We start from the raw sequence: 10,100 nt of genomic DNA, 5'->3' as shown, positions 1-10,100 counted from the left end.
TGTCATTTGATTTTTATTTTCCTAGTAGCAAATTACATTGAGCGTATTTTTATGTTCGTATTAGCAGTTTGTATATCTTCTTTGGTAAAACATATATTCAACTCCCTTTACCGTTTTTAATTGGTAATTTGTCCTTTTATTTGACATGTAAGAGTTTTGTTTTGGTTTTGTTTATTCCGGATACTAGAGCCTAAGAAGATATATAATTTGAAATATTGTCTCTCATTATGCAGCTTAGATTATATATTCTTCTTGGTGTTTGAAAGAAATGTTTCTGAATTTGATGAAGTTTATCAATTTCTTCTTGATCATATTTTTTTGTTGTATTATTTAAGAAATCATTAGTTGCCAGGAAGCGGTTGCCAGAGAGCTGAGCAGTTGCCTGCTTGCGCAGGCGGAAGTCCCGGATTGCGGCGCCACCATTTTTGCTCCCCGGACGTGGGGCGAGAGAGGCTGTGAGAGACACCTATTTGCTTCCATCCATCGCACAGACCCTGTGGGAGCCGCTGCCGCTATGGATGATCAAGAGGATCTGGTGGCCAGGCGCGGTGGCTCACGCCTGTAATCCCAGCACTTTGGGAGGCCGAGACGGGCGGATCACGAGGTCAGGAGGTCGAGACCATCCTGGCTAACACGGTGAAACCCCGTCTCTACTAAAAATACAAAAAATTAGCCGGGCGTGGTGGTGGGCGCTTGTAGCCCCAGCTACTCAGGAGGCTGAGGCAGGAGAATGGCGTGAACCCAGGAGGCAGAGCTTGCAGTGAGCCGAGATCACACCACTGCACTCCAGCCTGGGCGACAGAGCTAGACTCCGTCTCAAAAAAAAAAAAAAAAAAAAAAAAAAAGAAAAGAAAAGAAAAAGAAAACAAGAGGATCTGGTCCCAGGCAAAGCTGGCCGAGCAGGCTGAGCAATACGACGTGCTCTGGGAACTGAATCCGCAGTATCTTCCAAGAAATGGTGTAGTCAATGAAGAAAGTAGCTGGGATGGATGTGGAGCTGACAGTTGAAGAAAGAAACCTCTTGTCTGTTTCATATAAGAATGTGATTGAAGCTAGAAGAGCCTTCTGGAGAATAATCAGCAGCATTGAACAGAAGAAAACAAGGGAGAAGACAAGCTAAAAATGATTTGGGAATATCAGCAAATGGTTGAGACTGAGCTAAAGTTAATCTGTTGTGACATTCTGGATGTGCTGGACAAAAACCTCATTCCAGCAGCTAACACTGGCGAGTCCAAAGTTTTCTGTTATAAAATGAAAGGGGACTACCACAGGTATCTGGCAGAATTTGCCACAGGAATGGCAGGAAGGAGGCTGTGGACAACAGCCTAGCGGCTTATAAAGCTGATAGTGATATTGCTATGACAGAACTTACACCCGCGCATCCTATTCGCTTAGGTCTTGCTCTCATTTTTTCCTTATTCTATTACGAAATTGTTTTTTTTTCTTTTTTTCTTTTTTTTTTGAGGCGGAGTCTCGCTCTTTCGTCCAGGCTGGACTGCAGTGGCGCTATCTCGGCTCACTGCAAGCTCCGCCTCCCGGGTTCACGCCATTCTCCTATTCAGCCTCCCGAGTAGCTGGAATTACAAGCATGTGCCACCACGCCTGGCTAACTTTTTTGTATTTGTAGTTGAGATGGCATTTCACCATGTTGGCCAGGCTGGTCTTGAACTCCTGACCTCAGGTAATCCACCTGCCTCGGCCTCCGAAAGTGCTGGGATTACAGACATGAGCCACCGCACCTGACTGGATCTTAAAATATATTCTATTAATTACATGAATCTATCTTTGATAATAAGAATTTATATCAAAAAATATAAATTGTTTTTCTTTTTAAAGACTGTTTTGTGTATTTGGTGTTCTGTGCACATTTATATTGTTTTTTAAATCTTTTTTTAGAGACAGGGCCTCACTCTGCCACTGGGGCTGGAGTGAGGTGGATCAATCAAAGCTCACTGTTACCTCAAACGCATGTGCTCAAGCAATTCTACCACCTCAGCCTCCCAGGTAGGTGGGACTATAGGTATGCACTGCCATATCCGGCTAATTTTATTTTTTTATCTTTGGAGATACAGTACCTTCCTATGTTGCCCAGGCTGTTTTTCAACTGCAGGCCTCAAGCAGTCCTCCAATCTCAGCCTCCCAAAGCACTGGGCTTACAGGCATGAGCCACCAAGCCCAGCTTATCTATATTTGTTTTTGGGAAGAACTTGTCAATTTCCACTAGAACTAGTTAAAAATTTGAAGAGATTTTATTGAATCTGTAGATCAATCTGAGATATCATAATCTTAAAAATGGTAAGTAATTTAAAACTTGATTATTTAATGTATGTTAATTTATTCAATTCTATGATTTCTCTAAATTAAGAAATCGAGTGTAATACATTTGTACTTCTTTTTTAAAACTTTAATATTTCTGTTTATTGCTATTATATAATTTTTAAATTTTATTTTCATTGATTTATTTCATCTATAACTGCAATTGAATTTTGTTTTCTGATCTTTCATTTCGTGACATTAATTAACTTGTTTATACTTCTAGGGATATTTTATTGAACCCCTTATATATTTTTATATAGAAAATTATACCATCCACAAAAAAAGACAGTTTTGTTATTTTTCAATCTGGAGAATTTTTTTCATTTTTGTTGTATACTTTATTTTGTTGTATAATAACTCTAGTGTTGTGAGTTAGAAAGTACACATTTTTTCAATTTTTGAAAGTTTTTTTAAACAATTGATATTATTTATTAAATGTTCATTGAATTTGACACATAAGATGTCAGGCCCTAAACTTTTCTTTGTGGAAATATTTTTAATTAATACTTTACTTGTGACATGATTATTTATATATACATATATTCATATATACTTTTAAATTTTTAATTGTTACAGATACATAATAGTTGTACATCTTTATATAATACATATGATAGTTTGATACAAGCATATAATATGTAATAATCAAATCGGGGAATTCAAATATGCATCACCTAAAACATATTTCACTTGTTTTTGTTACAGACATTCTCTGGGAAGCATATCATTTCTTAATTTTACTTTCATAATTTGTGACTACCAATTTATTCCTATTTTGTGGTTTTCTATGTGTAATAAACATTTAGGTAAGTAACATAAAAATAGAAATAATAATGTAGAATAAGTCTTTTGTCCAATAAATAACCCAAAGATTGCTTTGTTGTAAGATAGAGAATATAACTATATTTTTATCCTTAATGCTTATACTTATTATTTGAGGCAATAAAAATCTCAATCTAATCCAAATTAGTAAAACTGACATGTAATTTTGGCTTTTATCAAGAGGGCAGATTGCATTGACCCCATAAATTTCATAAAAATTTTTTAAAGACAGGAAATTAATTTTAATAATAATTAATGCAAAACAATATTGTATTTGAATGATAATATGGAAAAGATAATTTGACAAATTAGAGAGGTTGCTACTTAGCATATATAGATGAATATATAAAGAAACTGTGATAAATATATGTAATTTATCTTTAATAAAGATGAAAATTCTGCCATTTTCAACATTGATGAACCATGAAGACATCATGCTAAGTGAAATAAGCCAGATACAGAAGGACAAGTACCTCATGATTTCATATTTATGTGAAATCTTTAAAAATTCAAATTCATAGAAACAGAAGAATAATAATTACTACAGCTAGGATGTGGGAGGAAATGACGAGGTATTAGTCAAAAGATACATACTTTCAGCTATAAAAAATAAATGCTGGGAATGTAACATACAGACTGATGACTATCGTTAATAATACTGTATACTTAAATTCTTTTCAAAATCAAATCTCAAGTAATCTTACCACACATACCCACTCACAGACACAGAAAGTAACTATGTAAAGTGATAAATATGTTAACTATCTTAACCGAGGTAATTAAAAAATGTAAACATGTCTCAAAACATCATATTCTACATCCTAAGTATATACACTTTTAGTTTGTCAATTATACCTCAATAAATGTAAAAAAAAAAGTTAAAGGTAATTAACAAGTACTGTCTAGTCATGGGTAAACTCCATTTAGAACCTTTTTCAACAGCTTGTGGATTAAATAAAAAAATCTAAATCCAATTATGTTTTTGATATCAGGGAAGTGCTGTGAGAAATAATGGTAATTGTAGAAAAAAATCTGAATTAAGATAAATAATTTAACCCATAATAGCTTTATATGATATAAAACTAATTCTGGCTATATATTCATTGGAGTGTTTCTGAAATTTGTATATAATACATATATAATACATACATAATAGTAAAAAGTAATCACACTTCACAAATTACAATATGATGTATTGGGAAGGATGTCTTCTACATGAAGAGACTTGAGATTTCACACGAGATGATGTTTTATGTCATAGACAATCTATGTCACATTTGACTAATGTACGCAATTGTTGCTATTTATGCTTTTCAGGAAAATAATATATATATTTTAAACAATACAGATAATTAAAATTGTCAAGAAATTGAAACAATCCATATTATGCTAAAGATAGTTGAAAAAAATATGATAAATTCCCAGGACCAGAAGTAAATGAAGGGAATAATCCAGTGGAGTAACAAACCTAAGAGGCACGTGCTCTATTCAGACAGGACTAACCACAAGAACGTCAGATTCATGTGGGTTCAACTTCCAACAAGGCAAATGGAATCAGCGAAGAAATATACAGACTGGAGACATTCCAAGTATGATATCTTCCATACGTGAAAACTAAGTTATACATTACGTTGCACACAATTAGATAAACCACCAAGATGAAGGGTCAAAAGAAATTATATGGTACATAAACATCAGATATTTGGCTTATGTTTAAATATTTGTCAATACAATGAAAAAACAGCCAAAGTAATGGGCAAAGAAAAAAAAAAACTATAAGCTTATCAAGTCATATCTGAAAAAAAAGCAAATTTTAAGTAAGCTATTACAAATGTGGTGAAAGAGTGTAATGTACAACATATGGGTTACATATTAAAATACACTGAGCAGATGACAGGCCAATAAAATCGAATACTAAGCGAAATTGATGTAGTTACACATTTTACAGAAGGCAAGTTAATAGAGAATGAAATATATTTATTCATATATGAAGATTGAATTGACAGGAAATGAACATCTAATTGCTTTACTAGACTATATAAACAAATGAAAGAAAATATTTAAAGAATTGGTGATTAAATAGTTTCTAAAACTGAAAACCTTTAAATCCTTTAAAAGTTTAGAAGTGTAATGTGTCAAAAAGAGATGAAAAAAATTCTTAAGTGAAGTAATAGTTTGGCTATTATGATTAGTGCTACAATAAACAGCCTCTTTGACATACTGATTTTATTTCCTTTTGAAATACATTGATTGAAATTGCCAGTATTGAAATTGCTGAATCATAGGGTAGTTCTATTTTTAATTTTTGGCAGAATCTCCATAAAACAGAACAATAACCTGTCATTTGCAGCAACATGGATGTACGTGGAGGACATTATGTTAAGTAAAATATGCCAAGCATAGAAAGACAAACACCACATGATATCATTTTTATGTAAAATTTAAAGCTGATCTCATGGAAGTAGAATAAAATGGTGGTTACCAGAGGCTGGAAAGGATCTGGAGAGGAAGGAATGAGAACAGGTTTGCCAATGAATGCAACATTACCATTTAACAGAAAAAATAGGCTGGGCGTGGTAGCTCATACCTGTAATCCTAGCACTTTGGGAGGCCGAGGCAAGTGGATCACCTGAGGCCAGGAGTTCAAGACCAGCCTGGCCAACATGGTGAAACCCCGTCTCTACTAAAAATACAAAAATTAGCTGGTCAGTGTGGCAAGTGCCTGTAATCCCAGCTACATGGGAGGCTGTGAGTCAAGAATTGCTTGAACCCAGGAGGTGGAGGTTGTCGTGAGCTGAGATTGCACAACTGCACTCCAGCCTCAGGGCGAGACTCTGTCTCAAAAAAAAAAAATTTTTTTTAATTTTAAAAATAACAAAGAATAAATTTTTGCATTATATTACACAGTAGCATGACTATAACTACTAATAATATATTATTATACGGGTTAAGTGAGCTAGAAGAGAGAATTTTGCATGTTATCAGCACAGAGAAATAACAAATGTTGAAAACAATAGATACGTTAATTATTCTGGTTCTATCATTATACAATGAATAAATGCACTGAAATATCACACTCTATCTGTAAATGTGTACAATTATATGTCAATTTTAAATAAAACAAAACTTAATTTTAAAAAGGTCAAACTTCATAACACCAACATGAAAAAAAAGCTCATAAAAGCAGTGAGAGCAAAATGTCTCACCTTTGTATAAAGCCAGAAAACAGAAAAAAAGTTAATAAAATATTAAAATAAAAGCTTCTACACGGCATAGAAAACAATCAACAGAGTGAAAAGACAAACTACAGGCCAGGCGCGTTGGCTCACGCCCGTAATCCCGGCACTTTGGGAGGCCGAGGCGGGCAGACTACTTGAGGTCAGGAGTTCGCGACCATTCTGGCCAACATGGTGAAACCCCGACTCTACTAAAAATACAAAAAATTAGCCGGACGTGGTGGCGCCTTACTCCGGAGCCCGAGGCGGGAGAATCGCTTGAGCCCGCACGGGAGGCAGAGGTTGCAGTGAGCTGAGACCGCACCACTGCACTCCAGAATGGGCAACGAGAACAAGACTCTGTCTCAAAAAGAAAAAAAAAGAAAAGAAAAGAAAAAAGAGACAAAGACAAACTACAGAATGGGAGAAAACATGTGGAAACTGTGCATCTGACAAGGGGTTAATATCCAAAATATGTAAGGGGCTCGAATAACTCAACAGCAGAAATAATAATCATAATCACCCAGTTTTAAAATGAGCAAAAACCTGAATAGATATTTCTCCAAACAAGATATATATATAGTCGACAGGTGTATGAAAAAATGCTCAATATCACTAGTCATCAGGGAAATGTAAATTAAAGTAGTATAGTTGTAAATTAGCATGGTCATTATCAAAAAGACAGAAGATAACAAGTGTTGGCAATACATGGAGAAAAGGAAAGCCTCATGCACTGTTGGTTTGAATGCAAATTAATACAGCCATTATGTAAAAAATAGAGGTTTCCCAAACTAAAAATAGAACTACTGTATGAACCAGCAATCCCACTACTAGGCGTATATACAAAGGAAATAAAACCAGTATGTTAAAGAGATATCTTCACTCCCATATTTATCACAGCACTAATGACAATAGCCAAGATATGGAATAATCATAGTGTCCATCGAGGGACAAATAGATAAAGAAAACATGGCATAGAAACCCAAATGAAATGCTATTTATCTACATAAATAATGAAATCCTGCCATTGAAAACAACATATATGGGCTGGCCATGGTGGCTCACACCTGTAATCCCAACACTTTGGGAGGCCGAGGTGGGCAGATCACCTGAGGTCAGGAGTTCGAGACCAGCCTGGCCAACATGGTGAAACCCCATCTCTACTAAAAATACAAAAATTAGCCAGGCGTAGTGGCAGGTGCCTGTAATCCCAGTTACTTGGGAGGCTGAGGCAGGTGAATTACTCGAACCCAGGAGGCAGAAGTTGCAGTAAGCAGAAGTTAACACCATTGCACTCCTGCCTGGGCAACAAGAGTGAAACTCCATCTCAAAAAAAAAAAGAAAAAAAGAAAAAGAAATGTTTTACTGAATAAGGTAAAATTAAAATTAAGAAGTGAGAGACATGCTTTGGGAATATTAAATCATGGGGGACACTGAACTGAGGACACCATGTAGTTCTTAGCACCAGGAAATTTTAAAAATACTGAGATGGGCTGGGTGTGGTGGCTCACACCTGTAATTCCAGCACTTTGGGAGGCCGAGGTGGGCTGATTACTTGAGGTCAGAAGTTCAAGACCAGCCTGGCAAACATGGCGAAACACTGTCTTTACTAAAAATACAAAAAAATAAAATAAAATAAAATAGCTGAGCATGGTGACACATGCCTGTAGTCCTAGTTACTCAAGAGGTTGAAGCAGGAGAATTGCTTGAACCCAGGAGGTGGAGGCTGCAAGGAGCCGAGATCGCACCACTGCACTACAGCCTGGACGACAGAGTGAGATTCTGTCTCAAAAAAACGACAACAAAAAAATTAGATATTACAAAAGTGCAATTCCACATGTTTTATTTAAATCAGATAGCAAATTTTGTGTTTTTGAATAATGTAATTAATGACAGCAAAATAATTTTTAGGAAATTTTATCACTAACTTGTTAAAAAGGGATGGCACTTCCAGTGAACCTTTGGCAGAATACTGATGATTCTCCTACCAGATCTGATTAGCACCATAGGACTGACAGTGGCATAGGCATTGACCATAAACTTGTAGACACTGTAGATGACAGGGCTGAATACCCATAACAGCACTGCAGAGGATGAGACAATTCAGTCCAGTGAGTACATAGCCACAAAGAAACTCACCAGCAGCAAGATGGTCTTGGTGGCCCTTTCCCCTGGGGAAGTTCTTAATAAAAAGCTAGTGCTGTGAAGGTGCTGGGAGCGCCTCTGATGCCTGGACAAGAGAATCACGATGTATGCACTTGAGAGCAGCATGATTCCTACAAGGAAGACATCTCTGGATAACAACAGAGTAACAAGCAGCCTTCTGATGATGACATTCATTGGAGAAAGTGAGCAGTATTTACTGACATTCAGAATTAGCTGGGTCATATTGGAAAAACCTACAATGTAGATTATCATGTCACTGTTGAAAGACAAATTGAGGGACCAAAAAAAGAGTAAACCCAGGATAAACCCAGGATATTGTATTTTGTGATTTTATGTTTAAATCTCACCAACCAGGAGGTGTTGGGGCTGATGGTGATGGTCTGAAGCATGCTCAGGAAAGAGGTGTTGCAGATAGAGAGGCCCCTCACTACCTTGTATATGCAGAACACAGCCTTACATCTGAAGTTATTCTGAAAATTCAGTGACTCAAACACGTCTGGAGACAGTAACTCTTCTGCAATGACTAGCATCACTATGTGAACAAAGGCCAAGTGACAGATGATCAGGTCATGGTTTTTAGGTTTGTGATCCTTAAAGAATGTGAAAATGTGCCAGAGAAGAAGAAAGATGTTGGCTGAGATTCCAAAGCCAGCTTGAAAATAAAAGGCCTTTTTGAAAGATAACATGTGAAATGTGTGTTCATCCTAATGACATAGAAGAAACATGTTTTGAAGACCTGAAAAAAATAGATCTGTGTCATCAATGTTCTTTCATCAATGTTCAAAATTATTACCATTATAATTATTTTTATTTTACTCTCATTTTCTTGATTAACCCCATCTTATATAAATTCTTGATAGTGTATCTCCTGTACTATTTTCTAAACCAAATAAATGTATATATGTAATTATTATGAATCTCTCTATATAATAAATACATTTTCAATTTTGCCTGTCTAAGGTGCATACTGTCTATGTTCCTCATGTGCCTTAGCCTTCATCTCAGTAATCATATCCTTATTCTGTGTTCTCTCATTTTATATTTAGCTCTTCAGTTGAGCATATAAAATGAATAGTATTTGTACAGTTGAATAGAATTAAATGTATGTTAATATGAAAAGACTCACTAAAACAATAAAAAATATATTCATTTGAGTCTTTCTCATGCTCTATCATTTTGATACAATTTATCCATCATCACTCTTCCATGATTTTTGAGCCTTGTGATTTTACTGGATTCACCATGATAAATTCATATTTCATCAGCATAATAGCATTTTCATCCTATCTGCACCCTTATATTCTCTTTGTCATGAATTGTAATGTGTTATGTGATATCTTGGAATTCAAATGTCGACATCCTTATAGGGACTGGGGGACATTATTCTGCTTAAACCCTAATTTACTATATATATAATAGAAATGATCCTGGCTGTCTCTCAGTTTAGTTCACATCCCAGAGACTTATTATGCGATCTCTATCTCAGAACACAATTTTTAATACTTTCCTCTCAGGTGCCAACAAAATAAACACACACACCCCCCTTTTTTTTTTTTTTTTTTTTTTTTTTTTTTTTTTTTT

The 10,100-nt window shown here is 35.5% G+C and overlaps 2 pseudogenes; one reads left to right on the top strand and one right to left on the bottom strand.

Annotated features, from left to right (window-relative positions):
• The first annotated feature begins 897 nt into the window (after positions 1–897).
• Positions 898–3,051, top strand: LOC112621608 (annotated as a pseudogene).
• A 5,225-nt stretch (positions 3,052–8,276) lies between these two features.
• LOC112620070 lies at positions 8,277–9,205 on the bottom strand (annotated as a pseudogene).
• Positions 9,206–10,100: the final 895 nt, after the last annotated feature.

The sequence above is a fragment of the Theropithecus gelada genome, chromosome 3, assembly GCF_003255815.1.
Source record: "Theropithecus gelada isolate Dixy chromosome 3, Tgel_1.0, whole genome shotgun sequence".
Lineage (NCBI taxonomy): Eukaryota > Metazoa > Chordata > Mammalia > Primates > Cercopithecidae > Theropithecus > Theropithecus gelada.
Note: the sequence above shows the minus strand (reverse complement) of the source record. Positions and strands in the feature narration are given on the sequence as shown.